Raw genomic sequence first — 16,217 nt, forward strand, 5'->3', positions numbered from 1 at the left:
GGTATGTCAGGTATTGACATAGATATCTCATTGGTAGAAACTATCTTAAATAATGGTTTATCTTGAACTTTACCTCAGACGTATAATTCTAAATTTAAAACTAAGTTTCTGAAGAGTTAAATATTTGTTGTTTCACTTCAAGGTGTAATACGGGAACACAAATTATATGTAAAGTTTATTGAATATAGAAATGGAAGTGAAATTACAATTTGAACATATATATAAGAAATCATGGTTTACATTACTTTATATATATAATTGTTTATTTTAAGTACTATTTATGATTATGAGACTTTAGAGTAGGTAGTTACTATTTTTTTCTATTACCTTTATCTTTTGGGGCAGGTTGATTACTTCCGTCCATATGTGAGAAGGTACCCCAAGGGTTCTCAAATGGTTCACTTCTTTTACTTGGTCTTCAGAGCGATTAGAGATCAGAGGTTTTTCGTCATCGGCCAAATATCCATCTTCAATGTTTTCAGGGTTCTTACCTTTCTTCTTTTCATTATCTAGTTCCGCCACTTTGGTGGACTTGGATGATTTTGGTTGTTTATTATCCATTCTTGGTGCTTTGTTAATACTTCTTTTCTATTTTTCTTATAAATTATCCACACATTTGTATACATATTTATATGTGTCATAGATAATATTATCAATGATTAAATTTATTAAGATCATTGAAGAAAATATTCTTACCTAATTAATATGATATCAGGATAACATGCATATTCGTAACTAATAATATGATATCAGGATGACATGCATATTAAAATTTTGATGATATCTATGTATATATATATAAAATAATGCTTAATTATTAAAGTGTCTGTATTGTCGGATTGGGATCTGTGGTTAATTTGGATATATATTTAAGAGTAATGGATATTTGTGTCAGAATTGTGGGTTGACCCGCCCATAATCTTAAAACGGTTAAAAATAAAATTGAAATGTTATATGTATATTTTGAACTTGCAACCTAACAAAACAAGTATAACCCTTTAATCAACTAAGCTAATAAGACTTTATATTTTATATTCAACTTTTTAACTAACTAATCTATATATATATATATATATATATATATATTGATGTTTTATTTTCAAAGTGTCCGGATTTCCGGTCGAGAGATGTGGTTAATTTGGATATATACGTGAGAGTTAATGGATACTTGGGTCGAATTGTGGGTTGACTCGCCCATAAACTAAAAATTGTTAAAAATAAAATTAAAAATGTTGTACGTATGTTTTGAAATTGCAACTTAAAAAAACAAGGACAACTCTTTAATCAACTAGGCTAATAAGACTTTATATTTTAAATTTAACACCAAATTTGATGAACGCATGATGTTTTACCAATATAAGTTCAACTTTTTAACTAACTAATCTGAATTGTCGGGTCGAGAGTTGTGGTTAATTTGGATATATATTTGATAGTAAATTAAAAATGCTATCACATTTTCACCGTAATTTTTTTTCTCGGTTTATATGTGAGAGTAAATGGATACTTGGATCGGATTGTTAGTTGACCCTCATATAAATTTCAAACGGTTAAAAATAAAATTAAAAATGCTATATGTATGTTTCAAATTTATAACCTAACAAAATAAGTACAACCCTTTAACCAATTGGACTAATAAGACTTTATATTTAAATTTAACACCAAATTTGATGAACGTGGAACGTTTTAACAATATAAATTCATTTTTTTACCTAATTAATATATATATATATATAATGATGCTTAATTTTTAGAGTGTTTGGATTGTCGGGTCGAGAGTTGTGGTTAACTTGGATATATATGAGAGAAAATTAAAATTGCTATCACATTTTCACTGTAATTTTTTTCTCGGTTTTATATCATTACTCGTGAAAATACACGGGCTACATTCTAGTTGAATAAAAAATAGTAAATTTTATATGTCTCTATATTTTATGTTACTACAATAATATTTTTAATATAACATAGTTTCTAAAATTATTACTCTTCACATTAAAATTTAAAGGAGATTGCATTATAAAAATAATAGTATAAAAGTTATTATATTATGCTATAGAATTGTATTAGGTTTATACAAAAACCTTCCAAACTAATCAATCAACTTACAAATTACAACTCAAACTATTTCTCAAATAGTACTTAACTTAAAAAATTATTTTATAAATCAATATTAGAAAGAGAGAACATTGTGTGACAATGTGAATAGATTCATTTTAAAAGAAAAGAAATGTGATTTATTATCTTATAATAATTTTATATACTTTTGTGTCCTTTCAATATTTATTGAAACTGATAAACTGTTTAGTATTTATATACTAAATTTGATAAATAGAAACTATAAAAGAATTCTAGAAATGAGTAAAGTTGAAAATGAAGAAAAAAGAAAAATACTATTTTGTGTATTCATGTATTCTTAATAAATATTTAAATTAATATAAATTTTTAATTAATATATGTACCCAAATATTGAAAATAATTCCAACAATCTCCCATCTCAAAATATTGTTATCATTTTCAAATACATCTATATCAATCTCGTCTATCAGTTATATCAACATAGGATTAAAGCGATTTTTGTTACATTGGTTTGTAACTAAACCCTTACTATTCACATATATCAATAAAATCAAATGACATAGATTAAAAATGGGTGTGTAGTGTGGATTAACATGTAGTATGATCTTTAACATGTGTAATACCAATTGGTCCTCCTTTATTCCTTATAGAGATATATCTAATAACTTTATAATCTTGATTTCTTTAAAAACTAAATCTTTAATTTATTTAGAAACTGATTCTTTAATATGTACATAAATTCCAAATTATATCTATACAAGCATCACAATATAAACTCCCACTAAAAATGTATATCATCTAAATATGTAATATCCATATGAACAATATGTTCATGAAAGACCTCGGATAGCAAATATTTAGAGAACTGATCCGCAATTTTAGTGTTTGTCCAAATATGCTCAATAGATAAGAAAACATTATGAATTCTTTATTTTCCAAATAGTTTGATTTAGTCGAACTCATATTACTCTTAAAGTAAAAGAACTGCAAATTATTGTCACGTAATATCTTTAGTGGTCTTTATATATCATTCATAATTTGCAACCCCGTGACAAAACTTTGTAGTCAGATTCTTTAATTAGATGTCACAAAACACCTAACAAATTATGCCATCAACTTAAAATAATTCGAGTGTCTACTTAACACTTTTATAAGAATTAATTCTTTAAACTAATAATTAAACTAAAATTATGTGGCACGAATTTCTGAGTGTTTTGGTATTCAACAAATTTTGATCTCTATCTGATTCGATTTCACTATATGAGTATGTAATGTTTTGTTCATAAAATGTCACATTACTTGTTTGGTTGCTTTCTTAATGATCCAAACCAAGATCCTTCAAGTATTTGTCTAACATCATAAATATACTTAATTTCTTGATTCATATAATCTTGAGCATACATTAGACTCTTGTTTAAGGAGTCTTTTGTGTTTATTCATTTTCAAAGTTAATCTTGAAATACTTATGAGACTAAAATTTGTCTCTAGATTTTTTAGAATATCCAACAATTAACATCTAAAAATTCTTTAGTCCAGTCTATTTTTTTTTTATCAATAAGGCCTAACCTTAACTAGACAACCCCAAAAGATTTCACTAGTTGTTTTAGTTGAAACTTTATTCTGTCTATAAGTTGTAGTTATTAATTCTTCTTTTCATATAAATTAATTATATAGAGATATTTCATAAATGTTTGTTTCCAAATAAATAGTATTTGAAGTAGTTCTTTATTTCTTCATCTTTAATACGAATTGCTAATGCCCACATCGATGTTTCTTTCACCATCACTTGACTTTTGACAACTAACTCAACCGTATATCAACACATTTAATTTAAATATTAATACTAAAGTTACCATCAAATGTATCTGAGTACTAAATTTAAATTACTCTTAGAACAAACAAACAAAAAAACTATAATATGTATTCTTTTATGCACCACTTTCTTTATTAACTTTTAAGTTATTTGCTAAGTGAACATTATTTATGTTATTTTTGTTTCAATCTTTTATTTTTCTTACACAAAATATGATGTGAGTTCATATAGAGACTAAGTCTCATTTCAGGCAACTGCAATTCACATCAATTAACTTAAGTGTGAAAAAAAATCCAAATTAGATGCATGAGAATACATTAGTGTAACTCTAACTTTAATGCATTTAATTTTGAAACAAAATAAAACATATTGTGTATTTCTTATGAAATCTTTTTTCTATTAATAACCATAGAAATTTTAACCCTTTTAGATATAATTCTTAAAAAAAATAATAACAAATTCTAGATACGCCTTAAAAACTTCATTATATAAAATGAACTTAAGATGTTGACAACAAAAATCCGTATAAGCAGAAGTGTTAACTTTTTTTTTGGAAAAAACGACATAGCATCATTTCATTAAAAATTTCCAAAAACTGGAAAAAAAATCACAAGTTTAAGAGATCAATCTAGACAGGCCTAGAATGATTTTCAAGTCGTAACATTATGAATAAAAGCTAAAAATTTAAAAATATAAATAAATTATCTGATTACAATGTTTTCAATTCTAGTGAGTTCAAAAAATGGTAAATTCCAGTTCTTGCAGATATTCTAGTTCTACTCCGTGCTTGGAATTCTTCTCCACGTTCCCACGAAGACGCTGCAATCCGATACAATATTTTTGCATAACTCTTCAATGATCTTGTGGGTTCTGCCATATACCATTGCATTCCGTTCTTACCAGATGTTATACACCATTACTCCAAAGCCGCTTTTGCAGAAGTGTTAATTTAATTTGATAACAAAACAAATGAACAACTACTCACAAATTTTAATAATCACATAAATTCAAAATAATGGTACGTCTCATCATAAGATACAAAACGCAACATTAATATTTAGTCTTTGGACATTAAATATTAACTTGCAAACGATACTCTTTTGTAGTAATCAAATAATAACAATAAGTCTTGTCAAATAATTGGTTATCTTTTGATATTCCAATTATTCACATGGCACACCGAATAATTGTTACATATTTATTACCACATGTGCATAATCTTATTCTGACCAATTATTTATCATCCTTTGGGCCGATTAAATAATCACATAAATTACATACACACTACCTTCTTAATTTATAAAACATATTAACCTACAAAGGAGAACCTACTTTGGTAGGATGTTGCTTCAATTAATTGATTTAATAAATTAATAACTTATGTACATACTTTAAGTGTGTAACTCGACCAATTATTAAACTTTCTTTTGTCAGATTAATAATCGCATAGTTACAAACACAACTGTCTTAATCTTATAAAACAAATTTATTTTATAAATTAATAATTTTGTACATTATTTAAATTTTCAATCCAACCAATTATTAACCTTCCTTTGGGCTGATTAACAACCGCATAATTACAAATTTAAGTGGGCCTAAAATTGTACCAAATTTTGAATATCTAAAACACAAATAACAAATACATTTTTTACCAATATTATATCTTTTCAATACCCTTGTGCAAAGGAATATATGCGTTAGAGTTGAGGTGGGATTAATCCCATCACAAATTAACTTTTATGGTAAGAATGTGTAATGACTCCCTAATTTTCTAATTATTTTTCAATTTAATTCACTATTTTCTTCTCTAATTCTAAAAAAAAAATACACTCATCCACTAATTTCATCCATAATTTTTCTTTATTTCTTTACCACCCCAATTCTAATTATTTGATCTTTTCATGCCACATGAATGTCTCTTTATATATTTATATATATATATATATATATATATATATATATATATATATATATATATATATATATATATGGAAAATGTCCCTAGCGATGGCCCACTTGACAACTAGAGTAAAAAAAAACATGATGGACAAAAAAAAATTAATAATAATTTGTTTTTACTTTTTTTAATCCCTCTCCATTCTCTCTCTTCCTTAGTTTCTCCATTTTTTATTTTCCACTTCGGTTATCTTCATCCTTCTTCCGCGACTTAGACTTTCTTCTTCCTTCTTAATTCTACGACTTCAGCTTTCTTCTTCATTCTTCCATGACTTCATACCATAGAGATTTCTTATTTCTTTTGAGTATCTTCTTCAGCAAGTTTGTGTTGGAATTAAGCTAATTCCATTAATGAATGGTAATAAAATCAAATACAATTCACACAAATTCAAACGTGAATTAACGGTGAATTTAATCCAAATTATAATTAAATATTAATTATTTAGTTAATATTTAATATCTAATTAGAAAATTAAAGTATAATGTTAGGATAAACATTTAGCTCTTCAATTTGCTCTTCAATTTGCTAATATTGAATGTCCAACATTGTATTTCAACAAATTAACATATAGGTAAAGATGTTAATTAGTTACGGACTAATTGACAAATCAATGAGCAATATTCATTGCTAATAAACGTTTTGGATGGTTTTAGTTGAAGGTTTAATTCTCAAAAATATATACACATTCATTATTCATTTCACATCACTACATCATCTTATATTTTCTCACTCTAGAATTCCAAAAGCCCTCTTTGTTTTGTGAGTGTTCTTCGAGTTCTTTACTCGATATTTCCGTTGAAACCCGGTGATAGTTCAGGTACGCTGATCAAGTTCGACGAGTAGTGAATACAGTGCAGAATCACTATTGGATTCGTTGAACCTTGGGAGACAGCCATCTATGATAAGCTCCAGCACAAACGGGAGACGATGAACTGTTTTAAGAGAAATGTATCTAACACATGTCTCGAATCAACATCTCAATCGGTGATTTCGTTCTTCATATATTTTATTAATTTCATTTATTTGTACATCATTTTATATATATTTCTGTAATTTATTTCAAGACAATATTTTTAACAATCTTAAAACAGACTCATTGTGCTAAACCTATATGTGTCATAGATAATATTATCAATTCAAATTTATTAAGATCATGGAAGAAAATATTCTTAACTAATTTATTTTTTGGAAAAAATTATTAACTAATTTATATGATATGAGGATGGCATGCATATTCAAATTTTGATGAAATTCAATAAAAAAAAAGTAAATTTTAGATTTCTCTATATTCTATATGAATATAATATTTTTTTTTAATAAAACATTGTTTAAAGGAGATTACTATAAAAATAAGAGAATAAAAATCATTATATTATGCTATAGAATTTTATTAGGGTTATGCAAAACCTTCCTAACTAATCAATCAAAGTACCTCAATAAATTATCTAAAAAAATTATATTAGAAAGTGAAATATTGTGTGACAATATCAATATGTGATTTAATTTTAAAGAGGAGAAATATAATGTATTCTCTTATAATAATTTTATTTACTTTTGTTTCCTTTCTCTAGTTAATAAAATCAATAAACTGTTTATTATTAATATACTGAAGTTGATAAATAGAAACAATAAAAAGAATTCTAGAAATGAGTGAAGCTGAAAATGAAGAGAAGAGGAAAACACTCTTTTGTGTATTCATGGTATTCTTATAAAATATTTAATTTAATATAAATTTATATTAAAGTAGTTTTAAAGATAATGAACTTAATACCCAGATGTGAAATGTTGCAAGATAAAAATGAGATCCTAAAGTTCACTGACACAAACAAGTTGGGTGAATTATTTCAGTTGGTCTGAAGTTTGTATCTACTCTTAAAATTAGTATTTGATATTTATTTATTTGTAAATAATTTTGAGAAGGTTTTTATTGAGTTTTGGCATATGTTGTCAAAATTTATCAAATTGATTTTCAAATCAGTTAAATTGTATGGACCAAACATACAACTTGAAAATTTTCTAGTTTGGCTGAGTATTAGAACCTTTCAATTCTATATAAAATACATATATAGTAAACTGACCAATAAAACTAAATCATTTAAACCTTGAAATAGACTCGTGATACAACTATAAACTTTTAAATGATACTTTCCTCCTTAGACTCTAATCTCATTTTACTTTTCTTGACATTAATTATAAAAAGTTTAATCGAGATATTTCTCCAATATAAAAACTACATCTCCTTCTCCAACTCTTTTTAAATATGATAAAGAAATTTATATGAATTAGATTATCTTTGGAGGAGAACTAATTAATGAAAAGATGCATTTTGAAATTTATTAGATAAATAAAAATAAACTATTGAGTATAAAAAAAATTATTGAGTATAGAAAAACATTTACAATCAATACAACAAAAAAGACCTACGGCGACCTTAAAGAGACTTCTGCCAACCCTTACAAGCGTCGCCAAAAACATCACCGACCCTTATTCTTGCGTCGCCATAAGCAGTGTCGGCGCAAGTTATAACAACGCTTATTTAAGCGTCGGTAACATTAATCTAAGCGTCGCCAAAACCCCATTTAATTTTTAACAATTTTACTTTCTAATTTTTGTTTATATTTTTATTTGTATTTTTGTTTTAAATTTAATAATCATTAAAAATATTTAAAATATCATTTCCTATTCTCATTGACAATTTAAATAATAACAAAAAAAAACATAAATTTTCTGAACAGTATTTTCTCATAAAATAATATCATAGTCAAATAAATAAATATTAATTATCAAATATTCTAATGTTCAAATAAATAAAACATTAAGTTCCCGTCAAGGCGTCAACTTCGAGTGAACTCTGGCTTTTTATGTAAAGAACATTTGTGATGATCACTATTCTTGTCGGAAAGCAGCTCACCAACTAAACCATTAATATCATAGTCATATTAATCTGAGACAAGGACAAAAAGACAAAAACCTTAAGGGTGTGTTTGATAGTCCTTGAATTGGCATTGGAATTGGAATTGGAGGGTCAATTCCAATTCTTATGTTTGTTAGACACTTTAATATTAAGAATTGGAATTGGAATTAGAATTCCAATGGAATTCAATATAGTGTAATTTGATAGTTCTCAATTCCTATCTTTTTAGGTCGGAATTGTAATTCCAAATTAACACGTTTTTCATGTTTTTGACATGTTTAACACGTTTTTCACACATTAAACACGTTTAACACGTTTTTAACACGTTTTTTTACACGTTTAACATATTTTCATATTTTGGCACGTTTAACACGTTTTTGGCATGTTTAATACGTTTTTGACACGTTTAACACGTTTTTGACACATTTAACACGTTTTTCACGTTCTTGACACGTCTAACACATTTTTGACACGTTTGACATGATTTTCACGTTTTTAACACGTTTAACACGTTTAACACGTTTTTGGCACGTTTAACACGTTTTTGTCACGTTTAACACGTTTTGACACATTTAACACGTTTTTCACGTCCTTGACATGTTTAACACGTTTTTGACACGTTTAACACGTTTTTAACACGTTTAACACGTTTTTGACACGTTTAACACGTTTTTTTATGTTTTGGCACATTTTGCACGTTTTGGAACGTTTAACAAGTTTTTCACATATTTAACCCGTTTTGACGCGTTTAACACGTTTTCACGTTTTTGACACATGTAACATGTATTGTTACGTTTTTGACATGTTTAACGCGTTTTCACGTTTTTGATACATTTAACATGTTTTTTTTACGTTTTTGACACGTTTACCACATTTTTGACACGTTTTACACGTTTTTCACGTTTTGGCACGTTTAACAAGTTTTCACATATTTAACACGTTTTTGACACATTTAACACGTTTTCACGTTTTTGACACATTTAACACATTTTTTTACGTTTTTGACACGTTTACCACATTTTTGACACGTTTAACACGTTTTGGCACGTTTAATAAGTTTTTCACATGTTTAACACGTTTTCACGTTTTTGACACATTTAACACATTTTTTTACGTTTTTGACACATTTAACATGTTTTCACGTTTTTAACACATTTAACACTTTTTTTACGTTTTTGACACGTTTACCATATTTTTGACACGTTTAACACGTTTTGGCATGTTTAACACGTTTTTCACATGTTTAGAACGTTTAACACGTTTTTGACACATTTTCATATTTTTAACACGTTTAAAACGTTTTTAACACGTTGACACGTTTCACATGTTTTTTACTTTTTTGACACGTTTGACACATTTTTAACACATTTAACACGTTTAACACGTTTTAACACGTTTAACACGTTTTAACACGTTTAACACGTGAAAAATGTGAAAACATGTTAAAACGTGTGAAAAACGTGAAAACGTGAAAAACGTGTGAAAATGTGTAAAAACGTGTGAAAAACGTGAAAACGTGTAAAAAAACGTGTGAAAAACGTGTTAAAATGTGTAAAAAACGTGAAAACGTTTGAAAACGTGAAAAACGTGTTAAAACGTGTGAAAAACGTGAAAAACGTGAAAAACATGAAAACGTGTAAAACGTGAAAAACGTGTTAAAACGTGTCAAAAACGTGAAAACGTGAAAAACGTGTGAATAATGTTTGAAGATGTGTGAAAACGTGAAAAACGTGTTAAAACGTGTCAAAAACGTGAAAACGTATTAAAACATGTAAAAAACGTGAAAACATGTGAAAATGTGAAAAACGTGTAAAAAATGTGAAAAACATGTGAAAAACGTGAAAAACGTTTGAAAAACGTGTTAAAACATGTGAAAAACGTGAAAACGTGAAAAACGTGTAAAAATGTGTGAAAATGTGTGAAAACGTGAAAAACGTGTGGAAAACGTGTTAAAACGTGTAAAAAACGTGAAAACGTTTGAAAACGTGAAAAACATGTGAAAACATGTGAAAAACGTGAAAAACGTGAAAAACGTGTTAAAACGTGAAAACGTGTGAATAATGTGTGAAAAACGTGAAAAACGTGAGAAAATGTGAAAAACGTGTTGTAATGTGTGAAAAACGTGTAAAAAACGTGAAAACGTGTAAAAAACGTAAAAACATTTGAAAAACGTGAAAAACGTTTGAAAAACGTGAAAAACGTTTGAAAAACGTGAAAAACATTTGAAAAACGTGAAAAACGTGAAAAACGTGTTAAAACGTGTGAAAAACGTGTGAAAATGTGAAAAAAAATGTCAAAAACGTATTAAACGTGCCAAAACGTCAAAACATATTTTAAAAGTTAACATTTTGAACCGATATTTTATTTTACAAACATTGAAATTAGAATTGAATTACAATTCTATCATTTTCCCAAACATAGGAATTAAAATTGAATTACAATTCTATCATTTTTCCAAACATAGGAATTGAATTGTAATTCAATGTCAATTCTCATGGAATTGGAATTAATATTCCAATGCCAATTCCAATTCCAATTCCCCATCATCAAACACACCCTAAGAGTCTACAAAATGCCCATGACAATAAGTTATATAGATACAAAGAATGTATGAATTACGCAATTTCAAATGCAACCAGCCATGTTTAATAACCAATCATGTTTAATGACTTAAGTAGTATCTTTATCCATAGAGAATCATCTCTTCATAAATAAATAATAAAATATTATAAGTTCTACAAAGAACCAGAGGCCTTTTGATTTAATAAAAATTAAACACTATTGGAAAACAAGTTTTCTAGAATTACCATCCTGATGAGCTTCCTAGCTGATGATAATGACATCTGCAAATCATATAACGCAATGCAACGGTCACTAAACCCAAAATAAAATAAAATTAATGAACCAACAATTCTATTTGATCAATATAAATTATAAGACTATGGTTCATTCAATACACATTTTAAATCATTCATCTAAAAATACCTACCTTCTTGATGTTGCCAAAAACATTTAATTCTTCAGGGTTTAATCAAACCGATATAACTGTCATTATCCCACTCAAACCTATTTACTGGTTGAGACCTATTTACATCAATTCGAACTCCACATCATTCAAATACTCGATGAAAGGAAAAAAAAAAAAAGAGATTAATACCTATTGGGGTCCTATATGTCTAGTTGAGAACCAGCAGTGGCGAAGAGTGAACCATCCCATTGGTAATCAACAACCCTAATAAATCGCCCCAAATCAACAACTTGTTCATAACAATACTAATGTAATATAAACCAGCATTGAAACAAGGCATTCATTATCTTGATATAAACATACCAGAATGCATGCTTCCACACATAAACGGCCTAAGGCTGAGTAAAAAAGATATATCTCTTAGATAACAAAGAACTTGCTATTTCATTTCAGTAAAGTATATAATATGTTTTGAAAACACTACCTTAGCAGAATTACTAGACAAATGATCTGAAATCGTATCTGTAGAAACATGAACATTATGCTTCTCACAAAATACTTTGGTGCAAGCTGTAAGTAAGATCATAGAAAATTAACTCATCTTAAATTCATTTCACAGACTTAAAAAGAAGAATGCCTTGTACTAAATAATATCAATGTCTTTTATCCATTTCAAAGTTATTTCAATAAGATGAAAAAGAATGAAAATAGTATAAAAACAACATACCTTTCTATAACAACAAGGAAGTGGTGGTCCAACACGTCCAACAGAGTTGTCATCCCACTCTGTAAAAGCACCTCCAGCACAAGTCTCCGTCAAGCCGTAGCCTTGGCCAATAGGTGCTTTGAAAGAACATGGCAAGAAACTGTGATAGATTATGGCCATGGATATGCTAGCAGGTTTTAGATACACAATGAAAGAAGGTCTAACAATGCAACAGTGGCCCCTTTGGAAACACATTTTTTATTGTCAATGTATCTCATCTGTATTGCAAATAAAGAGCAAAGATTCATTGATGGTTTCTCATTTGTATCCGAATTTAAATTCGAACACCAAAAGTGTTTCCAAATGGGCCAATTAATCTCATTCTGGTTCTGAGTGTAGAGATATATTGGATGACAGGAATTATGTTATATTTTCTTTCCAGAGAAAGATACAAAGTTGGATATTAGAATGTTTACCCCATGCAGATGTTAATAAATCTCTGTGTCTCAGCAGATAAAGGTGCTCTGCCACATAGCATGAATCTGATCTCTCCTCCAAGAAACCTTCATATCTTTTTGAAAACAAAGATATCCAACATATATCTCTCTAGTCCACGGGCTCCAAACCATTTTTCGTTTGCAGCTGCTAGTCGTCTACTATACGCAATCTGAAAACATTTCTTTGCAAAACCACATTTCGCCTCAACCTACTATAGTGTATATTTATTGAAGGATGTAATTGCTTCATTTCTAAAATTTCATAAAAATAATAAGTTATCTTCGAAAATTAAGTTATCAGACCGTCTTTGAAACTCCTTCTCTAACACGATCCAGAATGGATGGAACTGTTGTCATGATGGTAGGCTTCAAGGCAGAAGCATCTCCCTTGGTCCATTTCTTGATTTTATTAGAAGTGTCTGTCAAAGTCAATGGTGAACCATAGCCAATTGAGCAGCCAACAACCAATATCACAAACGGGAAATAAAGAATATCTGAACAGTTCAGTTAGGAAGACAAATTATATTGATACCTCTGCTTCCAACTCGAAAACGTAAGCTAGAGGCAAATACGCCAAGTAAACATAATTTTCTCCCAAGTTTGGAATCAATGTCATAACTGCAGCTGCAGTAGCAACAAAGTTTCCATGAGTTACCATGACTCCCTACATATAAGAGTTGAAGACATGTTCAAGCAAAAGGAAGCATGATTTATGAACATCGTACAAGAATATAAGAATAAGATCTTAGTGAAGAATACATAATATAAGCAATGTCACACCTTTGGTAGACTTGTACTTCCACTGGTATACATGATAACCGCAACATCTTCCCTGAAAGGTAGTCTAGAATGAACAGGACTTTCTACCCCAAGCTTCTCAACTTCAGTGAATGAATTAACATTCCAAGTCTGGCTGTTGGAGGCACATTCTGTTTCATCATCTTCAAAGTAAACAACATTTCTTATAGTTCTCAAGCTCGAACTTATAGCATCCAACTTCTTCAACTGCTTGCGATCACATATCAGGGTCGAAACTTGTGTCTTTAATTTATTTATGCAATTAGATACCCTATGATTCAAATAGGTGAATTTAGTAATGGGAATGTTCACTCTACCTCATTGAGTGAGTGGATCAGGGCCTCATCACCAAGGGATTGGAATGACCTTACCTTGTTACATCAATATTGAAACAAGGCATTTGACTTCATGCAAATCAATCAATAGAACTGGAGTATCATCAACAGTTACTAACTAAAGATCACATGTTTTATAATATATAGATAGATTTGAATTGCAGCAAGCTATAAACAACAGTCTCAAGAAATCATTATTGAGTTGAAAAGGTATGAAAAAGTCCAAACTTGTGGACATTTATTAGTGTGTGAATCACTCAATTGACAAAAAGGAGAAGAGCATAATAGTCTTTGATTTTGTGAATACATATTGCAGATCCAATGAGAGAAATACAATCCACATGTAATCCGGAGGTAGAGATCAGGTTATATAGAAGGATAAGGATAAGGTCAATTGCTGCAGGAATTCAAAGATTGAATATGGAAACATCAAGTTAATACTCTCATCTATGAACAACGTGGAACCTATTCATATCACCCTCCAAAGTTGATTTAAAGCACAACCAAAGAATCAAACTCAATTTTCATTTATGCTGATGTTCAATATCCACAATCTTCACTCGAAAGCATATTTAAAAAAAGATAAGCATTGCTTCCATCGATGGGGAAAACCAGAAAACGAAAAGGAAAGAGGGGAGAAAGAACTTACACTTCTCCAGCAACGCCACCGGCGACTAGAGACTTGCAGATACGGAGTAAAGCATGAGTAGGAGTCAAACTCCAGCTATCTTCGGCTCTTCATCCAGATTGACGATGGTTGTCACCAGCGCCGTCTCAGTCGACTTTCCTACCAAATTCTCGGACTCCATAGAATACAACCTTGTCGAAACCCCAGGAGAAAAATTGAACCGTTTAAGCTTTTAAGAGACAAAACAAATTGGGCCACTAGTCTGTACTAGTTTCTAATTTTAAAAATATATAGGTTAAATTTTTATTCTTAAATTTAATTATCTATATTATTTTTATTTTTAATTTATTTAATTTTAAATAATAATTAATTAAAGTATAGATGTTAATAAAAAAATTAATAATTATGTTATAAAAAATTAATAATTAAAATTTAATATTAATAAAATTAATAATTAAATTTTAATGTTAATAAAATTATAAGTCAAATTTAATTAAAAAAATTAAATAATAAAATAAAATATTTATAAAATTAAAAAACAAAACATAAAAATATTAAAATTTAAAATACTTAATAATTATTAAGTTGTCAAACAAATATTTATATATAAAAAAAAATTAATAAAGGTGGTGGTATGTTTAAAGGTTGGCAAAAGTTTTGTTTTATTTGATATTTAGCCACGCTTAATATGCGTTGGCATATAAGATCGCCACAAATAGTTTTTGTTGTAGTTAATTTTATTAAACTGATTTGAAGGGTATCATTTAATAAATTATTGATGTTTATAGATTTTAGAGGAGACACTAGATACTTTTTGTCCTTTGGGAATGATTTTCTAGAGTCCACAAAGTTACCAGAGAATCGAGGTTCATTGTATGGGCTAATATTGTTATTTTCAAAGTTTGTAGTGTAGCTTTGCGTGTCATACAAGAATTTATTCCTTTTCTTCTCTTAATTAGGGTTTAGATGGTTTGGAAATATTGAATTTGAGTTTGGTACAACATGTGTCATTATAGTTGTTGTCCTATAGTTTAGTGGAAGAGGACAAAATTGTATTTATTTGTTTTCCATTCTTCAATGAGCTTACAAGACTATGTTTTCCGCTTGGCTGATTGATTGTTTTCATTTTCTTGTTGATTAAACATCATTTGTATACATATTTATATTTTTTCAATTAAATTATTAATGATGGCCCTAAGAAAAATTTATTATGATCGTGGGAGAAAATATACATACGTAATATGTGATTAGGGTCAGCATTTATATATAGTATTATTAATAATAATTTTCGTCTAAGATTAATATTCGACCATTAATGAGAAAATTAAATTTTATAGTCCTTTTTATTTTTAATTAACTAAATAACTTTAATAAGAATTTGTTTGTTTATTGTGAAACAAAAACTAGAATTGAAATTGAGGTTACAATTCCAAATCCATATTTTCTTAAAAAATATATTAAAATTTAATAGTTATAAAATTAGAATTAAAATTTTAATTGAAATCATTAGTCTATGCCAAAAAGCTAT

The 16,217-nt window shown here is 28.2% G+C and overlaps 1 pseudogene; it reads right to left on the bottom strand.

Moving 5' to 3' along the window:
* Positions 1 to 11,925: 11,925 nt before the first annotated feature.
* Positions 11,926 to 14,870, bottom strand: LOC124934914 (annotated as a pseudogene).
* Between the last annotated feature and the right edge of the window lie 1,347 nt (positions 14,871 to 16,217).

Source organism: Impatiens glandulifera, chromosome 4 (assembly GCF_907164915.1).
Source record: "Impatiens glandulifera chromosome 4, dImpGla2.1, whole genome shotgun sequence".
Taxonomy (NCBI): Eukaryota; Viridiplantae; Streptophyta; class Magnoliopsida; order Ericales; family Balsaminaceae; genus Impatiens; species Impatiens glandulifera.